Consider the following 10,105-nt stretch of genomic DNA (forward strand, 5'->3'; position numbering starts at 1 on the left):
AGAGGCAAACTCTCCATTGTACTAGAGTGAATTTGGATTGCAAGATTGGAAGCAAAATTCTTCACTTTTATCAACAAACTTATCGTATCCCCCCTTATGAATTAAATATACGTATATATCAGATGTTATTTAAAATATATGTATTTAATGGTCTGTAAATCACATCATGAAATCATACTCTTCAAAAAAAATATGAAAATAAAGTTGAAAAAATAAGAAATGAACATGATCATTCAGTACACAATAAAAATGTTTTTGTCTTGATAGAAGACGACTGTTAAATATAAGCATCACATTTTCAAGGATCTATCCTGCAAACAAAATTCATTGTGCTGAATTCTTAAAGTAAATCCGCAGTGTTTTGAAGAAGTCAGGACTAAAGTATCGGACAGTTTTATCTTAAATCATTGCTGCCTCTACTTATTTGTCTATTGCAATGTAATCACACCATATTTCTTCTAAGCAGCTTTGTTGTTAATCTTTTAAAAACAAAACACCAGCATCTGTTGTAGGGTACAATCTCTTAAATAGTGACTAGGTGTTAGACTTTACACTAAAGGTGAACTTCTAATCAGGTGTCAAGGAAATCAACTTCAAGGGCCTTCTGGCGGTTCCTTCACTGCAAGAAGGGAGGTTACAGGGAAGCAGGCAGAGGGCCTTCTCGGCAGTGGCACCCGCCCTGTGGTACACCCTCTCATCAGGTGTCAAGGAAATAAACAACTATGTAACTTTCAGAAGACATCTGACGGCAGCCCTGTTTAGGGAAGTTTATAGTGCTAGATGTTTGATTGTGTTTTTAATATTCTGTTGGGAGCTGCCCAGAGTGGCTGGGGAAAGCCAGCTTAGATGGGCAGGGTATAAATAATTTATTTTTTATTGAATTTATATAACCCCCTATACCCAGAGGTCTTGGGACAGTTCACAGACAAGATCACAATATATAAAATCAAAATAAGAACAATAACCCATTAACCCCCCCCCCCAAAAGAGCCACATTTTAAAAGGGTACAGTCATACCACAGGTTAAGTACGCTTCGGTTTGAGTATTTTCAGTTTAAGTACTCCGCAGAAGTGTTTACTTCTGGGTTCTGCCGCATGTGCAGAAGCAATCTGCGCGGTTCGCGCATGCGTAGAAGCGCTTTATCAGCACTTCACGCAAGCGCGCTATCGCCGCTCGGATTAAGTACTTTTCAGGGAGCGAATGGCACCCCGGAACCAATTAAGTACTTAACCTGAGGTACCACTGTATAGGATTTCGATCAGGTCAACCAAAGGCCTGCTTAAAATGTTTTTGCCTGGTGCAAAACAGAAAAGGTTTATAATATAGGTGCCAGTTGAACTTCCCTGCATTCCACAGACTTAATAATAAATTATTATTAATAATAATATAAATATCATCATGAGCCAGAAAAACCACAGCAGTCAAGAAAATGCATAAGGGACATCAGGCTGATGGGTGGGTGGGCATATATACAGTGGATGCTCGGGTTGCTAACATGATCCATGCGGGAGGCAGGTTAGCAACCCACAGCGCCGCATCTGCGCATGCACAGGTTGCGATTTGGTGCTTTTGCGCATGTGCGAGCGCTGAAACCCGGAGGTAGTGTGTGTGCATCTGATCTAGATCTAGATCTAGATCTAGATCTAAATAAAACAAAGTACCCCACCTTTCCTCCTGGTAGCTACTTTGTTGTTGCAAAAGAGAGCTTTTCCCAACTCGCTGTTAATAGGCAAGTCCTACACCTGAACCATACCACCTAGTTATTATAAGAACTGCTGAAGGATTGGGGTCGGTTTAACGGTTTTTAAAATATTTTTTCCTTCCCCTGGTGCCGCCCAGGTCCCGCGCCCCCTTTTCCCAGCGCATGCTTCCCTCTGTCCCACGAAGACAAACTGCCGATACGCTGGAGCTTTCCCGCGCGCCCCGTCACGTGACGCTCCCAGCGTCACTGCTGCCGAGAGGGAAAGGCGGCGGGTTGGCCGCCATTTTTTCTCCCTCGACGGACGATGCGGCGTAGGCTTCGCCCCGCGTTCTCACTGGCTCTGCTCGTGCTGCTGTATGGACCACCGCCCGGAGCCCGACCCTCCGGGGTCCCTACACACGGTGAGCCCCCGTTCCCGCGAAGTGCGGTGCCGGCGTCGAAGCCGCTTGTGGGCCGGGCACTGACACGTTCGAAGGAATTAACTGCGCCTGCGCATGGAGTACGCTTCACCCTCTCTAAACTACGACTCCCGGCAGCAAGTGGTGTTTGGGTGTCAGCAGTGAAGGCGTGGTCCTCACGTGGGAGTCACGTGTACAATATTTGAGCCGGTGGGCAACGGATTTGCGCGCGGTTTTTTGCATAGAGTTTGAGGCGTGTGGACCTGCTTGTGAGAGTCCATTTTTTGGAGAGGGACGGAGAACTGTATCGCCTCTTCCGGCCGTAGTTTAAGTCGCAGCGGAAAGATACTTTTGAAACACGTCTCTTCACGGACACGCTTTTTGCAAAGGACACCATTAAGCCGTGTTACGTCCAACGTTGCCCTGTGTCGGTATTTGTTCTAATTTACCAAGTTCGGAGACAAGCACACGTCAGCTGCAGCTCCCACTTTGAGGTTTCAAGGGCGCTGCTTCCACAGCCTCTGGGCTTTTGTGCAAAGACAATATGATGATCTTAACAATGTGATCATAACTTGGTTTATCTTGACGTTACATTGATAGCAGGCATTTTTTGAGAAGGCTACAGCAAAAAAAGAGAAAAAAGTGTATGTCAATGAGTATGATGTAGTCTGTTCGCGTTGAACTATGGCTCGGGAGACCTGAGTTCAAATAGACACCAAGAGAGCAATCTTAAGAAGTTAATGGAACTTGACTGACCAAGCTGAGTGAAGTTCAAAGTTCAGCATAGGCTGTACAGCCCTAAAGTTCAGCATAGGCTGTCCAGTCAATTCGTGGAGGAGTTGGGCTATATATCTTAAGTATACTGTAAGTATACTGTAAAATAAAATAAAAATCCTTCTAGTAGCACCTTTGAGACCAACTAAGTTTGTCGTTGGTATGAGCTTTCATGTGCATGAACACTTCCAATGACAAACTTAGTTGGTCTCTTAAGGTGCTACTAGAAGGAATTTTTTTATTTTACTTACATTATACTTAAGATATATAGCCCAACTCCTCCATGAATTGACCAGCTGACCTGGAAATCCACTGGATTTCAATTTGCACATCCCTGTGGATCTTGGGTTTGGATTGTCCCCTAAGCCACCAAGCTCCCTGAGCATAACAATGCTGTTATATGGATAACATGAGGAGGGAAGACTATGAATACTGCCCTGATATTGAATAAATTGTATATAAACAAAGCACATGGATTATGCTGTCTTTTGAACATTGGGATATCATCCTGTAAGTATGTGTCCTTTTATTCTGAGAATCAAAGAAGCTGCGAAATTATTTTGGATTCATTTCCGATAACAAGGGATGGTGATTCAAAATGGGTTTGCTTCAGCTCTCTAACAGGTGACCCATTTTTGGAATTGTTGTACTGAACCAATCAGTTTAAATTAAGTGGCTCTAAGCATCTTGCTGAATACAGATTGTGTTTTATGGAACACTTACATTCATTGCATCTCACCAATATAACTTGTGGTTTTTTTTTTTAGTTTGTGGAACAAGGCCTCTTATAGATGAGAAAAAAACTGGGACTCAGATAGAAGGTGATCATGAGGCTCAGCTCGGGGCATGGCCATGGCTTGTTAGTCTTCAAATTTACCGTGTTTTTGAAGGCGGGTATCGTCACAAATGTGGTGGATCTTTAATTAGTAACAACTCAGTTTTGACAGCAGCACACTGCATTAAAGAATGGGTGTATGTATCTTTATATTTTGTCCATTTTAGGTATAAGGGAAAAAATGTATGGGTTCTTTCCCCCCTCTTTTTGCTTGGTTGCTTGATGTCAGGATTCTGTGCATATCATTTTGGTAGGCTTCTCACGAATCTTAAATAATAATATGATTTTATTAATACAATTTCTGAAAACATACTCAGAATAAGCTATGTTTCAATCATGGATCCAGTGCTTTAGAATTACTGCATTTAAGAATGTATTTTATGCTATTTGAGATTTTTATGTACGAGTCACGCTGCTGCCAAGGGTGTTGAGTGGCATCTTCAATTGTTCACATTATCCAAGTGATGTGTCATCTCATGAAGACCTGTGATTGATCCAGGGCCATCAGTTCAACACTATCTCAAATAATACTCAACCTTTCTTATATTTTCCAAAAGGAATAAGAATGGCAGGTAACACTGGATCTGAAGCGTGTGATTTAGAACTTAAAGGTAAAGGTAAAGGGACCCCTGACCATTAGGTCCAGTCGTGACCGACTCTGGGGTTGCGCGCTCATCTCGCATTATTGGCCGAGGGAGCCGGCGTATAGCTTCCAGGTCATGTGGCCAGCATGACAAAGCCGCTTCTGGCAAACCAGAGGAGCACATGGAAACGCCGTTTACCTTCCCGCTGTAGCGGTTCCTATTTATCTACTTGCACTTTGACGTGCTTTCGAACTGCTAGGTTGGCAGGAGCTGGGACCAAGCAACGGGAGCTCACCCCGTCACAGGGATTCGAACCGCCGACATTCTGATCAGCAAGCCCTAGGCTCAGTGGTTTAACCACAGCGCCACCTAGATTTAGAACTTAAAGATGCACAAATTCTGAATGGTGATTCATACAACCATCTTGAAGAACTTCCATGGGGGGATTTCTTGATTTCACTGGACCTTGTGAAGGTGTAGCTACACATGGTGATTCAACAACTTCATCACCAGTATGTGAGGTTACTAGGCAGCTTAGCTTAGACATGGTGCGCTCAGCACTTACTCCACCCTACCAGGTTCTTATACTGTACTGTGTTTCAAGGGTGATTCTGGACTTTGAGCAGCAGTTGCCCATACCAAGTAACTGTTTATGAAGCTTCACTCACTCAGTTTCGGCGTTTGGGTTCCGAAAGGTTCGTCAACTGAGATGTTTGAGAACCGAGGTACCACTGTATTGCAGTCATAAAATCAATCCCTTGCTGAATGAAAAGCCAGTTATAACATTGCTATTTGTATTAAACAGTTTGCCAAAATGATATCTATTCTTTTTTTTTTTGATTAAGGGAAGTACATTTGAATTGAAGTGGAATTATTACTGCATGTTTTGAGCTTTGTTATGGTGTTGCTCAGAGTTAAAATTCTCTTAAGCAGCAATTTTGTATTAACCATACAAGGGGTTTTTTTGTCCTAGGAATCCAGAGTACTGGAGAGTTGTGATTGGCTTGCGTCATCTTTATAAACGTCATACTCATACTGTCAATTTCCGGGTGAGAGACATTGTGGTCCATTCTAATTTCAAAGTGAACAGCTATGGCAATGACATTGCTTTATTTGAATTAATAAAGTTTGTCAAATACAATGAATATATTCAGCCCATCTGCTTACCTGACATTCCTCTTCTAGTGACAGACAAGAACCCATGTTATATAAGTGGATGGGAGGGAAAAGAGGAGAGAGGTAAATCTTTTGTTTTTCTCCATTCATAATAATCTAATATTAGTTTAGTGCAGTGTTTCCCAAACTTGGGTCTCCAGCTGTTTTTGGACTATAATTCCCATCATCCTGACCACTGGTCTTGCTACCTAGGGATGATAGGCATTGTAGTCCAAAAACAGCAGGAGACCCAAGTTTTGGAAACACTGTTTTAGTGAACACAGAAAGCTTTGTTGATATCAATACATTGAGATTTATATCACCTGAGGAAAACCTGGGTTTCGCTTGCATGTATTCTTAGTGGGGAACTGCTGGCTGGCAGGATGATACATAAATTTATTGAAGTTCAGTCTTATTCCTAGTCTCATTATTGACTGGGCACTGGTTTTTTTTTGGGGGGGGACGACGACCCCCAAACCCTTAAAAGTGCCAAACAATTAAAAACTGGGGGCAGGGATTGAACATGTGGGCTCTGTGGCTCTCCCTTAACCAAACAACCACCAGTCTCTGCAGTGTTGTCACTTTTAACATCCTGTACTCTTTCTGCCCAGAAGCGAATGGAGGGGGGCTTGCATCCATTTGGAACTGAGTTTTGAAAGGAGGCATGCTCAGCCTACATACAGCCCAGCAGAGAACTTTGAAGTCTGGTTTCTATCTGGATTTTCACTGTGTCCATTTGTTAGTACAGTAGGTATCTTTTGCTGGTGCCAGAGGGTGCTTGCAGGTGCAATGGTGTCCCCGACAGATGTAGCCCACGACCAGCAATTATGCCACAAATTGTACTTGCTTACAGCTTAGTCTCGTCACACGCACACTTTTACTTGGTCTTTCATCCCATATCCAGGTGGGGTGGGTGGAGTCCCCAGGAACAGATGCCCAAAATTGTCCTGGTCCTGTATTGCCTTATGAAACATCTCAGCCTTATTATACTGCTAGAAGTCTCCTCCTGTGGTTGACCCTTGCCTGTTTGTTGCTTATATCAGTAGCTGGCAGGATGGGTTAGAGTGGGGAAATTGGGGAAATTGTGGACTTCTGATTCAGTAGGGGCAAGAATGATTCCGTTGCCATAGCCTTGTTTCCTAGCACCATTACAAATGATTATTTTCTCATGTCTGCGAAGTATATCCAACCTTTCCTACGGCCTCTAGAATATCCTCACAGGTACCATAGAATTGCACTGTATTAATGTATGAATTGTTATCCATGTGCATGATGTGGTATTGACTCATTGCACCATCTTTACCCCCAGCCACACAGGCTGCTCACTTAAAGATTGCATCATTGGAAAGATATACAGTAAAAGGAAAATACCACAGTAAAAAAAAAAATACAGCAGCCTGCTAATCTCATGTACTGTTAACAAAATAAAAAATAAGAACCACCACAGGTCACACGGTATGACAGTCACACAAGCATAAATGAGATCGCATCTACAGTTTCATGTTTTAGCTGACAAAATTTTCTGTTTCTCCAAAATGTTAGAAGGAATTCTAAGCCTTGTTTGACAACACATGTAGATTCTGCACAAGGGGATGAAGGTCTGCTGCATCAGGCTTATAACATTTGTACTGGATGCAGAAGGTTGAACACAAGCATACTTCCAGTAATATTTTGTGTTTTCTTTACAGGTGATATGAAATATACATTACAAGAATCTCAGGTAGACATTATACCACTGTACATCTGTGCTAGACATCGCTGGTATTCAGGGCATGGAATATCAAGGGATATGATTTGTGCTGACTCTGCAAGTGGACACGAAAACACCTGTAAGGTAAAACAGAGATATTTCCACTGTAAACCATGTTACCAACAGATGCTGTTATGTGGCTTGCTTAGACAAATTATATTGCCTGGTAGAATGTCAAAGTAGCACTAAGTAAATTTACAAAATAAAAATTAAGATTACAGTACATTGTGTGATAAAATAGACAACAGAGACAGCCATGTGAAATTCAAGTGAGATAATAATGTTTGTAAAAGTGCTCTCAGCACTGTAAAAATCTAGAGCAAACACAAGTTCTTGTCTGCAGATTCATAGACTTAGAAAGGGTGGGGAGGAGAGGGGATGTGAAGGGGGAAAGGGCAACTTACTTTTTATAATATAGATATGGAAAGAAACTGATTCCAGTTGTGGTTGAAAACGTGTTACCATTAATACCAATTTTTTTATCAAATAGAACTATAGTAAGCTCACAGCTTGCACACATTCAGTTTTATGTATGTGGCACAAAATAAAAAGGGGATGGGATTCTGGGGGAAATGATTTTGACCGTCCCACCTTCCAATGAACCCGGTGGGCTTTGAGTGTACACAATTTTGGCTTTAGGCATGCTCCCTGGAATGTAACCCCCACATAAGTTGCAGGCCCTTGGCTGAGTGGTGAGAGGGCAAGATAGAGGAGCCATATTTTTTTTTCTAATTTGAACACTTGTACCACTTTGCTTCCAAAGAAAAAAAGCAACCTGAAAGCAGAAAGGGGTGTGTGTGTCTTTCACATAATCTCTGTGCATCACCATCACCACCACCATGTTATGAGAGCTAAGAATTGTTAGATCATATTGTATTCTTGGGATTTTCGCTTGATTTTAAGTCTTAAGTTTATTGACCATGTAGCTGGACTCTTCAGAACACATGATAAGGTTCTATAAACAACTTATCTGCAGGTACTATAAACCAGCCAAAGTGAGATTACCCAATAAAAAGATTTCAAGATTTATCTGTGTTTCCCTAGAAAGCATTGTTTTCTTTTGACATGAAATGCATTGTTCAGACTAATTAGTTTACAGCCCCTCTGCATATAAAATACTTCAGTATAAGCAACACTCAAATTTTGATTTTATATTTTTCATGTTCCAGGGGGACAGTGGTGGACCTTTGATGTGCCATTTCCCAAATGTTTCCTAATATTATTTGATAGGAATCACCATCTCAAGCATTAGCTGTGGCCAGCAAAAGTATCCAGGAATCTATCTTGGTACAATTCATTTTAGAGACTGGATAGTTTCACACCTACGTGGTAGAACCAGCACTGTGAACATTAAGTGTGTCCTGATCTTTTTGACTGTGAAGTGGCTAAGCTTTCACCTTGTTCTATAAAAGGTAAAGTTCCTCAAAACCCCACAACTGATTTTAATATATTTAGCAATATCAGCCCATTAGTCAGCTGTCAGTTTGTTATTTAAATTCAATCAACCCTAATTGAAAATATTTGTTCTTAATCTGAAAAGAAATACCGGTAGTCATAAGGCAGTACCTATTTAGTTGACAGTAAGCCTCACTGAATTCAGTGAGAATCAGTTCTGAGTAGATGTAGGATTGCACTGTTATTAGTGCATTAATAATATATTATTTGTATATCGATTATTATTATTTTTATAAAGCAAACAAGTTGATGTTTACCATAAGTACAATTAGTGATCTGTGAAATCTTACGTGACAATTTTATTTGCAAACAGCATGGTGGGGACCATTTATCAGCAGGAGGTGGGGTTCATTTTTAGACCTCTGGTGGGAGGGCATTCCAAAGGGTGGGTGCCACTACCGAGAAGGCCCTCTGCCTGGTTTCCTGTAACTTGGCTTCTCATAGCAAGGGAACCGCCAGAAGGCCCTCGGCGCTGGACCTCAGTGTCCGGGTAGAATGATGGGGGTGGAGATGCTCCTTCAGGTATACTGGACCAAGGCCGTTTAGGGCTTTAAAGGTCAGCACCAACACTTTGAATTGTGCTCAGAAACGTACTGGGAGCCAATGTAGGTCTTTCAGGACCAGTGTTATGTGGTCTCGGCGGCCGCTCCCAGTCACCAGTCTAGCTGCCGCATTCTGCGTTAGTTGTAGTTTCCGGGTCACCTTCAAAGGTAGCCCCACATAGAGCGCATTGCAGTAGTCCAAGCGAGAGATAACTAGAGCATGCACCACTCTGGCGAGACAGTCCGCGGGCAGGTAGGGTCTCAGCCTGCATACCAGATGGAGCTGATAAACAGCTGCCCTGGACACAGAATTGACCTGCGCCTTCATGGACAGCTGTGAGTCCAAAATGACTCCCAGGCTGCACACCTGGTCCTTCAGGGGCACAGTTACCCCATTAAGGACCAGGGAGTCCTCCACACCTGCTCGCCTCCTGTCCCCCACAAACAGTACTTCTGTCTTGTCAGGATTCAACCTCAATCTGTTAGCCGCCATCCATCCTCCAACCGCCTCCAGGCACTCACACAGGACCTTCACCGCCTTCACTGGTTCTGATTTGAAAGAGAGGTAGAGCTGGGTATCATCCGCATACTGATGAACACCAGCCCAAACCCCCGATGAGCTCTCTCAGCGGCTGCATATAGATGTTAAAAAGCATGGGGGAGAGGACAGAACCCTGAGGCACCCCACAAGTGAGAGCCCAGGGGTCTGAGCACTCATCCCCCACCACCACTTTCTGAACACAGCCCAGGAGGAAGGAGCGGAACCACTGTATGACAGTGCCCCCAGCTCCCAAGCCCTCTAGACGGTCCAGAAGGATGTTATGGTTGATGGTGTCAAAAGCCGCTGAGAGATCCAGCAGAACTAGGAAACAGCTCTCACCTTTTCCCTAGCCCGCCGGAGATCATCGA

The 10,105-nt window shown here is 42.9% G+C and overlaps 1 pseudogene; it reads left to right on the forward strand.

Moving 5' to 3' along the window:
- The first annotated feature begins 2,000 nt into the window (after window positions 1-2,000).
- LOC118081596 (transmembrane protease serine 12-like) lies at window positions 2,001-8,608 on the forward strand (annotated as a pseudogene).
- The last annotated feature ends 1,497 nt before the right edge of the window (window positions 8,609-10,105 follow it).

This window comes from Zootoca vivipara, chromosome 2, assembly GCF_963506605.1.
Source record: "Zootoca vivipara chromosome 2, rZooViv1.1, whole genome shotgun sequence".
NCBI classification, from domain to species: domain Eukaryota; kingdom Metazoa; phylum Chordata; class Lepidosauria; order Squamata; family Lacertidae; genus Zootoca; species Zootoca vivipara.